Source organism: Equus quagga, unplaced genomic scaffold, assembly GCF_021613505.1.
Source record: "Equus quagga isolate Etosha38 unplaced genomic scaffold, UCLA_HA_Equagga_1.0 HiC_scaffold_779_RagTag, whole genome shotgun sequence".
In the NCBI taxonomy this organism is placed as follows: domain Eukaryota; kingdom Metazoa; phylum Chordata; class Mammalia; order Perissodactyla; family Equidae; genus Equus; species Equus quagga.
Window position 1 is genome coordinate 1 of NW_025794619.1, and position 12,017 is coordinate 12,017.

The following is a 12,017-nucleotide window of genomic DNA, read 5'->3' on the forward strand; positions in this document are numbered from 1 at the left end:
TCACTTGGCCTTTCAATTTGTGGATGAGTCCAAGGAGGCTGAAACTTCCGTAACACGAACATTCTGATGAACAGGTCCTTTAGCCAATTTTTCTAAAACATTGAGAAGTTTTTCTCTGGTATAGGGCATGTGTTCTACTTTTAGACTTTTTAAGATTTTTTTTTTTAATTTCCTTTTCCTCCCCCAAAGTCCCCCGGTACATAGGTGTATATTCTTAGTTGTGGATCCTTCTAGTTTTGGCGTGTGGGATGCCACCTCAGCGTGACTTGATGAGCAGTGCCATGTCCTTGCCCAGGATCCGGACCGGCGAAACCCTGGGCCGCTGCAGCACAGCGTGTGAACTTAACCACTCAGCCATGGGGCCAGCCCCCTAGACCTTTTAAATAATGAGTAATTGCTTAATCTTCAGATTTGCAGTGAAATTCTTGGAAAAGATCATAGCAATAATGAATCTCCTGCAGTAGACTATCATCAGTGATCTTCATGCACAACACTTTCTGAAAAGTGTCCCCAGCCTTTCATGGTGGCCTATTTCTGAATACATGTCAGCAAGGGAAACGTAAACCAACTCAAATGTGGGCCTTAGTGTCAAAATCTTTTGAAATTCCTCTATAGCCAAGCCAACCAATCTGTTGACATTTTTCTCTATCCTGTCGTTTAGGCTGCATGTTTGTAGCTTCCTTTATTTGGATCATTTGTGCTTTATAGCAAAGCCCTACCTGGTGATGCACGAAGGGAGAGGAGGGTATTGCCTTCAAGGCCTCTTTTAAGAGCTGAAGAGCTTTATCCAGAGAGCCTTTTTTTGGCTCAGACTCCCTTGTGGTAAGGTGTGATTATGTACCCGAGTTTTGGCTAGTGGAAAATGGTCAAACATTGTATGTTCCATGAGGCCTGCCCCAGAAAACTTCTGTGTCTGGTCCTCAATTATCTTTTCTTTTTTGTGTGAACTCTTGGAAACAACGTATTAAAGATGGTGGAATCAAAAGACGAAAGGAGTCTTAGTGCCTGAATCACTGGATGGAGGAAAACCAGATGCCAATTAGGAATATCTATTTTTCCTTTTATGTGAATGAGAAGTAAACTTCTATGTTATCTCCCAAGACATGTTTCAGAGTTAATCTGTGATAACAGCTTGCATCACCCTAACTAAGAGAGATGATCAGAAAGAGATAAAAATGTTTGTACTTTTCTAAATCTCAGATATCATGATCTGTTGAAATTCAGGTTATGCACTTTGTTGGTCTAGACAGTACTTGAATTAATTGTAAAGAGAGAATTGCTAAAACACTGAGAGAAAGAGACTTTTCAAAAATGTTTCCTATGAGCTTTTAGTCGCTGTGTAGTGAAATGCCCATGCAGGTTAGATATTAGATATTTCCTTTGTGATTTCAGTGGTTTTTCTGATAGTGGAAAATTTCCCAATCTGTCTTGGACCTCTGGCTGGTCTCGCTTTGCTGTAATTAGTGATAGATGATGGAATGTGTCTACAACTAGAGCTGAACATCGTCAGCATCAGTCTCCTCCAGCCAAAGACCCACCAGGAACCAATCTGTGGTTGAGCAAGTTGGATATATTCCTCATTGCAGCGAGAGAGGACATACACCACAGGGAACCATAGGATGTCTCAATGAAAGTGTATTATAAAAGGACTTCTCACGTTTGAGCTTGTGTTAGGTGACTTTGAGAAGGGTTTAAGGAATCAAGGCTTTGTTCGGGATTGGATGTTGTCAGGAAGCAGGAATAATTCTATGATTGGGTATCTTTTTTTTTTTAACTTTTTATTAAGATTATGATAGTTTACAACCTTGTGAAATTTCAGTTGTACGTTATTGTTAGTCATGTTGTAGGTGCACCACTTCACCCTTTGTGCACTCTCCCCACCCCCACTTTGCCCTGGTAACGACCAATCAGTTCTCTTTGTCTATATGTTTACCTTCCACCTATGAGTGGAGTCATACGGAGTTTTTTTTCTCTATCTGGCTTATTTCACTTAATACCCTCAAGGTCTATCCAGGTTGTTGTGAATCGGACAATTTTATCCTTTTTTATGGCTGCGTAGTATTCCAGTGTGTGTGTGTGTGTGTGTGTGTGTGTGTGTGTGTGTGTGTGTGTACCATATCTTCTTTATCCAGTCATCAGTTGATGGACACTTAGGTTGCTTCCACGTCTTGGCTATTGTAAATAATGCTGCAATGAACATAGGGGTGCATGGGACTTTTGGAATTGCTGATTTCAAGTTCTGTGGATAGATACCCAGTAGTGGGATGGCTGGGTCATAAGGTATTTCTATTTTTAATCTTTTGAGAAATCTCCATACTGTTTTTCATAGAGGCTGCACCAGTTTGAATTCCCACCAACAGTGTATGAGGGTTCCTTTTTCTCCATAACCTCTCCAACATTTGTCACTTTTTGTTTTGGTTATTTTTGCCATTCTAACAGGTATAAGGTGATATCTTAGTGTAGTTTTGATTTGCATTTCCCTGATGATTAGTGATGATGAGCATCTTTTCATGTGTCTATTGGCCATCTGTATATCTTCTTTGGAGAAAGGTCTGTTCATGTCTATGATTGGGTATCTTAATAAATCATATTCAGAGGGAAGGAAGACTAGACCAATGCTAACAGTATAATTTGAAAAGAGTAGCAGTCACTCATATTAGGCAGGATAGTGGGCTGTTTGGACCCAACTGAACAAGGTCAATATTCTTCTCTATGTTCAGACAAGATTATGGAGTGGTCTTGTTTTTGTCTTCATCCACTGTGGTCTCAGTGTGGCCTTGTCTGATGTTGATATCATGTGAAATTGTTTGTGTGCTACAGGAGAACACTGAGTCCTTTCTATGAATGCCAGGTCATGTTCTAGCAACACCAAGGCCTATCTGATAGTGCTGGGCTGGTTCCCAGATGTCCAGGGCTCTATTTCTTTCTCCTCAGGAAACTTCTACATGATTGATCCAGCAGACAGAGAGGTACCCTGACCCTTCTAAGGTCAAAGATCATATAGACAAGAAGGAACACCCAGAAAAGGAATACCAAACAAGAAATGTATCTATTTTAAGTATTGCCAGTTCAAATATGCAGATATCTTAGGGAAAGGCATGCTTGAGAAGAGGTGTGGTGTAAGATCTCTCTCTGTGTGAATGAAAAACATCTGTCTCTCATTCAGGGAGGGATTTAGGCACCTTGAGGTAGACCACATCTGCTCATTCCTAGTTCCTGGAAGAGTGTGCTGGCCCACTTGACATCTTATAAGCACAGGATATTGTTTAGATCCCTAGATTCTTCCCCAAACCCAATAAATCTCAAGATCGCCTAATAATGAGAATCCCAGTCCCACTCCCTAAGTCTACTCTAGTTATAGAAGTAGGCAGGGAAACTCTCTAAGCATAATGGGAGTGTGGAAATGAGAGCGGAACTACCCAGGGAACAACGGAAAGGCAACCAGGGCCAGCCTGGCCCCCTGTGGGAGTGTCAGTTTGCTTAAAGGGATGAGTGACTATTAGGCAAACATTGTTTCATCTGAGGATGAGCAAACCTAGGGCATTAGAACGAACCTCCTAGACCTGTCCCGTGACAGAATGGGCTGGTGGTGGAGGGACTCCTCAGACATATACCGTCTCAACATCTTAGGGCTCTGTGTTCTGAGTACAAGAGGGTAAAGCTCCATTATAGAACAGTCCTTTTCAGGATATGGGCCAATGGGATATTTTTCCTGAGGTTCCTTTCCCTCTTCCTCAGCTTGGACACAATGAGAAATAGTAAGACGTTTCACCTTCGTTTGCTTTTGTGCACACGAGACAGTTTTGCTCAGTGGTGAAGGCCACCTGGAGTCAAGGTGTCTAGATTCATTACTAGAACTAGCACTAGAACTAGAGTTTGCCGCTTGCCAGCTGTGTGATCGTGGACTAGCTAATTCACCGTTCTAAGCTACATTTTCTTACCTATGAGTCAGGCAGTAATAGGACTTCCCTCATGGGGTTGTGGTGAGATGAAATGGGATAATGCATGTAAAGTATGTTTCATTGAAGAGCATTCAGTAATTGTGGGTGTTGCTTTCATGATGTGTGACAAGCCCCTCCATCTGTGCAGCTGGCAGTCTGCACTGCGCTGATCTGTAGCTGAAGCTCTTCCCCATTCTAACATTTCCCAGTGAGCACCAAGAGGTGCCTCATGTCATGACTCTTACTGTGCAGCTGCTGAGGCAGGCTGTTCTGCTGTGAGCTCCAGGCAAGGGCAATCTTAGTCCCACCTTAGGGCCCAGGTCAGGGAGCCCTGGACAAGCACAGAGCCTGGCAAAGCCTCTTGGGCAGTAGGCATCCAGCCCTTCCATAGGAGGGACCGACCTGTGTGGGCAGAGAAGAGATTTTTGGAAGGGGCTCACTTCCTCTCAGCTCTCTTCTAGTTCTGTATCACATGGGAGGCTTCCAGTAGGCCCGTTGAGTCTTCAGGTGAAAATATTTTCTGCAAGGCACCAGCCCTAACTCAACTCTGAAAGAAAGGGATGGAAACATAAGCAAACACTGACATGAGGTTTAGCATTTGCACTGACAGCAGCATGGCTTTGGGTATCTTGTGCATAAAATTATTGCTTAGTGACAGTTTGTCAGAGAAACAGAGTGTGTGTTGATTGCGCGATCACTATGAATTTGGCAGTGGTCCTGCTTCTCTGGGCCTCTGGCCAGCTGATTAGGTTGTCAGAATCTTACTCAGTGTGTCTTTGGCATAAACAGACCCATGAACCACACAAGACAGAGCAGCATTAAGGAAAGAGGAAACCGCCAACAGTGTGTGTTAGTGTGTCTGCGTGTGCGTGTGTGAGTGTGTGTTTCTACACAGAGGAAAGACCGAGGGAAACTGGTTTCTAATGGATAGGGTTCCTACTTGAAGAAATGAAATTTAGGCACTGAAGTATGAGTTCAATATGAGGGTTCCAGGACCAGATCTGTGTTTGACTGACAAGCTGGGTGAATTTGATTTAATTTAAACTTTCTGAGTTGCCTTATGAGTTAAGTCAAAAGGTTGGCCTTGCACAGTGGTTTGCAACCCTGGCTGCAAACTAGAAAATTCCCTGAGAATCTTAAAAAACTAAACAAAAAACTGATGCCTAAACTAATCTCCAGTCTAATGGATCGGGATCTCTGAGAGTGAGGCCCAGGATCAGATTATCAGTAATTCAAAAAAAAGACATTGCAAGGTAATTTTATTGTGCAATCATAGTTTGAAAAGACTGAGGTAGGCTTTTGCTGCTCAGAGTATGGTCTGTGGACCAGCCCCATCAGCATCAACTGAAGCTTGTTAGAAATGCAGACTCTCGGGCCCCTCCACAGACCTAGCAAATTAGTCTTCCTTTTAATGAGATGTCCAGGTAATCTGTTGCTGTGTTAAAGTTTGAGAGGTACTTTCTTAGACGATTTCTAGGTCCCTTTCAGGCTAAATGCTATGGAAGGGTTGAAAGGTACTTATTCCGAGTACAAACTTATGTTTCTATGAGGCTCAGAGTCAGTAACTTCATTTCTCTGTGCCTTGGTGTCCCTGTGTGCACCTTTGTAATCCACACATTATGATAAAGGAATCCCAGATCAAACTGCTTTGACCTCTACACAGCAAGGCTGACGTTTGCTTTGGAGATTACTCATGTTCGCAAACATGTGCCAATCACATCCGCAGAGAAAATACTCAGCCACCAAGAACTACGCTAATGTGAAAGGTCCAGTAATTTTCATACCATTCCAGGAGTCTTGATGGCTATCTATGGCTCACTATGATTTTCATTTCTGTCTGACTCCCATGTCAGTTCTAACTGAATTCTCATTTTTAGATGTCAAGCATTCATTCACTTGGGATTGTCAATGTACATTTAAAGACCATTTGTACCATTGAATTAGGTCCAAGACACTGCATAGTCTGCTGCTATAATGCCTATGAGAAACGGAGGCAAATAGTTTTTAGACTTGTCTGAACTATCTTGGGAATTGGAGAGTCCACGTCTACTAAGAGAAATGAGAAGAGGTGAAGATATTTTCTGGGTGCAACTGAAATTTAGAATTCTAAATTGCGCTGAAAAAAAAAGTTCCACTACTTGTGTCATTCCCATGGCTCTAGGAAGCCTAAAGATGTTTAAGGAGCCTGTGATCCAAACATATTGTTGCCATGTCCAAGGCAGTCTTTTTTGCCATTTGTTCCAAATCATTTGAAAGGCAGCAAACCATAAATGATCATTAGCTACATGCCAGGCACTCTGTATGGACCTGGTTATGATATATTTCCTCTTCTCAGGTGACTTACCATCTGGGAGGAGAGGCAGATTTGTAAGCATTTAATTTAATTGTAACAAAAGGAGTAGATGTGTCATTTTGTAATCACAGAGGATGGGATGTTTATCTTTTCCTGAAGTACAGAAAAGACTTCTTGGGTAAACTCTTTTTTTTTTAATTGAGTTAATGATAGGTTACAATCTTGTGAAATTTCAGTTATATATTAATGTTTGTCATTCGTGTTGTAGGTGCACCACTTCACCCTTTGTGCCCACCCCCCACCCCACCTTTCCCCTGGTATCCACTAAACTTTTCTTAGTTTTGGGTTAACTCTTGATCTTTAAGCTGAAGTGTTTGGCATAATCATAGTCCTGCTGGCTCTCCACTCAGAGAATAGCCTCAAGATTGTGTGGTGTGACCAGGCCTGGCCCCGGAAGGGACGTTTTTGTGGCTACTTGTGCAGTGTGCAGTGATGTTGGCTGTACATGCTAAGGCTTCCGGAAGGCTTTGGCCTGGGACTGCCAAACCAGCTCTCATATCTCAAGTCACAGTAATCCTGCAGAAGCAGAGAAGAGGGAATATATGACTGTGAAAGTGCCAGCTGACCACCAAATTAGTACTCTGGAAATAGAAAGTTTTCTATGATAGGGGCCCCAAGATGTGGTATATATCATTAGTGTCTACTCAAGTCTGAGTTTGTTTCAGGTGTCTTGGCAGTTGTACCTCCTGAAGCTCATCAATTGTTCAATGGTCTGTAGGTGAGATCTGCTCCTTACTTTTCCAAGGGCAGGCAAAATACCAGCTGGGGACAGATTGGACTCAGAGAACCAGAGGTGCAGAGCTAGATTATACCCAATTCCTCTCAATGAGTTGGCTGATCAGGTACCCTTGTTGGTGTATATATGTATAAAGAGCCTCTACACCTACCAGTGTAAAGTGTGGTGCAGTGACATCACACTCTTCCAGCATGTGCATTTGGTCAAACACATTGGAAGGGTCCAGAAGTTCGCTTGAGTTGCAGTGGTTCCTCTGGGCAAGCACAGGCTTCTGTTGAGGACTTAATTTGGCTGCTAAGCAGGTGAGAGTAGGTAGCTCGTCTCACCTTTAGCTGACACCTTTGGTTCCATTCATCCAGGCTCTCTGCCTTGGGTGTCATTGGTAGCGCCCCCCGCCCCCTTCTCCGGGGGCCTGGCCTATCCTTCTGGAACTGGGCACAAGGGGCAACATTCTGTAGTTGCAGTGTATGTCCTTGGGATAAACAGACCCATGACTCACAGGATAAAGCATCATTAAGGACAAAGGAAATAGCTGACAGTATGTGTATGTGTTTACAAATATGAAAGAACAATAGCAACTGGAGAAGGAAATTTATTGTCACTGACAGTGTTCCTACTTGAATCAGAATTTGAATACAGACTTCAGAATTTGAGAGCAAGCTCTGTAACAGATAAGCTGAGTGATCTTGATAGGATCCTTAGCCTCCATAAGTCTCACTTCCTCAAGGGTTAGATAAGAGGGTTCACCTAGATTTTTTATTTATTTATTTATTTTTGCTGAGGAGGATTCACCCTGAGCTAACCTCTGTGCCAGTCTTCCTCTGTCTTCTCTGTGGGTTGTTGCCACAGTATGGCTGACAAGTCGTATAAGTCTGTGCCAGGGATCTGAACCTGTGAACCCAGGCTGCCAAGGTGGAGTGCACTGAACTTAATCCCTCAGCCAAGGTGCTGGCCCCAGATTTTTGATTCTTACTACAAAGATTCTCAGTTGCTTTTTTATTTTTTTAAGGAAGATTAGCCCTGAGCTAACATCCGTGCCCATCTTCCTCTACTTTATATGTGTGACGCCTGCCACAGCATGGCTTGATAAGCGGTGCCTACATCCGTGCCTGGGATCTGAACTGGTGAACCCCGGGCCATTGAAGTGAAGTGCCTGAACCTAACCTCTGTGCCACCAGGCCAGCCCCTCAGTTCCTTTTTCCATATCAAGATTGATTCACCTGGAATCATCTACATACATTTTAGAGAGAATTTCCTCTTCTGAGCTAGGTATAAGACATCACATAGTCTGCTGCCTTAATGCATGTGAGTATTGTGACGTCACTGTTTTTAAATATCTCTGAAGTATGTAGGACTTAAGTAGAACTTATCCACCAAAGGGAGCGAAGAGGAATAAGGATATTTTGCAGTTGCAACTGATATTTATGATCCTTAATTAAATGGACTGAAAAGAACATGGCTCAGCACCCATTATTCTCACAACTCTGACAATTTCATGAATGTTTAAGGTTCTTTTGGTGAAAATAATTGGATAGATGGTAGGAGATCTCCACAAGTAGTACCCTAAGCTCCCAGGACAGCATTTGTTGCCCGGAACTCCTTATCATTTCAAATGTTCAGCAAACCAGTAGTGCTCATCTGTGTTGTGCATGGGACCCTGCTGGCATCTGTAGGTAAAATGATAAGGGAGACGTTCCCTCCTCTCAAGTGGCTTGCTATCTACTGGGAGGCAGAGACACATAAGTACATTTTTTTTCCCCTTAAGGCTTGTAGGAGACTTCTTGGTCATGTTATTGATCTCCAATCTGCAGGTAAATAAAGAATTGTAGTGCTGATATGAAGGTAATTCCATGACCCTCCATTCATGGAGTCGTGGAATTTTCAAGATTGTTTTTCTGTGTTGAGATCCTTAAGTGGCAGTGGAATCAGGTGTAGGGGTGCCTGGCCTCTCATTAGACACTCTTAGCTTCCAGTTCAGTCAGCCTCTCTGTATTGAGGTCTAGGGTATCTCTTCTTGGTGAAGCTTGGCTCGTCCCTACTGGACCTGGTCATTACTCTAAAGGAGTGATTCTCAACAGGGGCTATATTGCCCCCTAGAAGGTACTTGGCAATGTCTGGAGACACTTTTTCTTTTAGGAAGATTAGCCCTGAGCTAACGTGCACCACTAATCCTCCTCTTTTTGCTGAGGAAGATTGGCCCTGAGCTAACATCCATGCCCATCTTCCTCTACTTTTTACGTGGGATGCCTGCTACAGTGTGGCCTGATAAGTGGTGAGTGGGTCTGTGCCTGGGATCTGAACTGACAGACCCAAGGCTGCCGATGTAGGGCATACAAACTTAACTGCTACACCACTGGGCAGCCCACTCTGGAGACATTTTTGATTGTCACAACTGGATTTATGGGTGCTACCGACATCTAGTGAGTAGAGGCCAGGGCTGCTGCTGAACATCCTACAGTGCAAGAACAGCCCCTCACAACAAAGAATTATCTGGCCCAAATGGTAATAGTGCCAAGACTGAGAAACTACATTGGTTCCAAAAGAACTTTCTGCGATGATGGAAGTGTTCTAAATCTGTGCTGTCTAATGTGGTAGCCACCAGCTACAGGTTACTATTGAGCACTTAAGTTGTAACTAGTGCATCTGAGGAACTCAGTTTTAGATTTAGAAGTGATAACTTTATCATACCAGTTTTCAGGACTCAGCTCTATGGCCCAGCTCTTGGGGTTGGGGGAACTTCTTGGTTGTATCATCCAGATGGTTCTTTGGGATTGCCAACAACCTGGACTTAGGTTTGTCTTCCAGAACTTTCTTGAAGCACATCTTATCCCTTTCATTGTCCTTTCGTCCATATTACTATTTTGCCAATTCTTTCTCACAAGCAATCTCTGGAGACTGGATTCTCTGACTTGAATTCCTTGGCTATGTGAGTCTGTGCTCTGAGAATCTTCTTATGTGGTAAGAGACCCAGGCATTCTTTCCCCAGGTGACCAGATTTCTTGCTGGGATAGTGGGCTCCCCCAAAATGAACCTTTTTCTGTTTTAAGCATTCCAGGGCTGATACATTTTAATCTTTGATTACTCACCTTCTAAATCATATGGGACACTTTTTTCTTTGAATAATTTCTGGATTAAATGGCATTCAATTGTGGAAGGGTATTTTCTAGGCAATTCTTAGAGATCTTGTTGAACAGAAAAACAAAATTGACTCTGGACAGCTACTATAAGAAGAGGCAGTGTCTTCTCTGAGAAAACCCAACTTCTGTGCCAACTATCTGGCCTTGCCTATTACACTTGCAGCCCAAACCCTCAGTGGGATCCTGGAACAATAGTCTTTTTTTCAGTGATTGATTTATTTACATATTCATTCCTTCATTCTCTCATTCATTTGGTCTATCATTTCCTGCACACCTACTCTCTGTGGGGCACATGGCTGGATGTGAGGGATGAAAAGGCACTTAAGTTTTAGCCTCGTGAAAGCCTCACAGTATGACAAGAGACAGACATGAAATAATGAAAAACAGGCAAATGTGTACTGATAGAGAGCCCTCAACATTCTCTGGGGATTAAGTCATCTTCCCTTCAACCTCCTCAACGTTTCCCCAAGTCAAAACACACTTTTGGCAGCTTAAATTGAGCATCTGATTATACCCATCATTTAGTCCAGTTCATCTTAAGACAATGAATTTGTTTCAAGGATTCAGAAATGATGAATTCACGTTTTGCAATGACAGGATACAAACAGGGTTAGTTCATTCAGCTAATAAATTTAGAAAGGTAGAATAATTTGTGAAATAAGTCCTCAAAATTGTTCTCAAGTAGATACTAAACTGAGGTGGGGGATATTTTAGAGTAGTTTTGTATGCCAGTGTATGGTTTTAAATATTTAAACTTTTAAATATTTAAAATATTATACCCCTTGAATAATTTAATAATGTGCCAAGATTTCCTTTGTTTTTAATTTATCGTGTACATATTTTGAATAGCCAGCCTAAATCCTCTTAGGAATATGGTTAGTTACAAAGAAATAACTTTTGAAAATTTTGATTTAATTAATTCAAAATATTAAACTTCTCATTAAATAGAAATAATATATTAATTATTAAAGAAAATAATGAATATTTATGGGGTTGATCCTGTCAGCCAGGTTTTTGTGTTTGTGCCTGTGCTGATGAGGCCTGCACTGCTAGGACTTTGGGAAACACTAAACAGCACCTTGTTCATGACCACTCCTCCTGTTTCCACCCATTACCTGGAGAGATACGGTTCAGTGGTGCTGCCCACAGGCTCAGGACAGATGCTGCTGCTCCTTCCAGTGCCCAGTGAAAGCCACTGAGCCACAAGAGTGGCCAGACGTGAGAGGAGAGGCTGAGGGTTCGGGGAGAATTTTGTCATTCTTACGGTGAGGCAGTGTTGAGATATGAAGAGGTGCTGTCTGGGGTGGAGCTCTGGCTGCCTGGCAGCAGGGATGCTCTGCTTACTGCCGCTCCCTCCCACCAGCTGCCTGAAGTAAAATGACTCTTAATCTATGTCCAGTAGAGAAGATACAGTACAGGAGCCCATCTTGAAAACTATTGAGTCTAGAAGCTTGCAGAGGGAGGGTTTGGCCTGTGGGCAGTGGTTTCCTTAGACCAGTGTCCTGTTCACCAAGCACTTCTTGGAAGGGCACTTTGGAGCCATACTGGGGCCCCAGTCTAGGCAGGAGGCTGGGTTTCTCCTCCCCGAATCTAGAGTTAGTAGAATGCTTCTTTTGTACACATAAGTTCTTGTAAGGAGTTATTTCCTTTGCTGTCTGCCATGGAGAGGCTGTAGAGTCTGCCCTGCCCATGGAAAGGGATTGACGTTCAGTTTAATGATTATGATAATCCAATCACTGTGGCAGATACCTGGCAACTCCAAGGAATTCCACAAGTGGGCAGAGTAGCTTTGGATGTTTTCTGACATATGGGGGTGTGTGCATGCGTGTGTGTGTGTGTGTGTGTGTGTG

The 12,017-nt window shown here is 42.9% G+C and overlaps 1 pseudogene; it reads right to left on the reverse strand.

Annotated features, from left to right (window-relative positions):
- Nucleotides 1–4: 4 nt before the first annotated feature.
- Nucleotides 5–12,017, reverse strand: part of LOC124232568 (interferon-induced protein with tetratricopeptide repeats 2-like) — a 17,052-nt pseudogene continuing 5,039 nt past the window's right edge.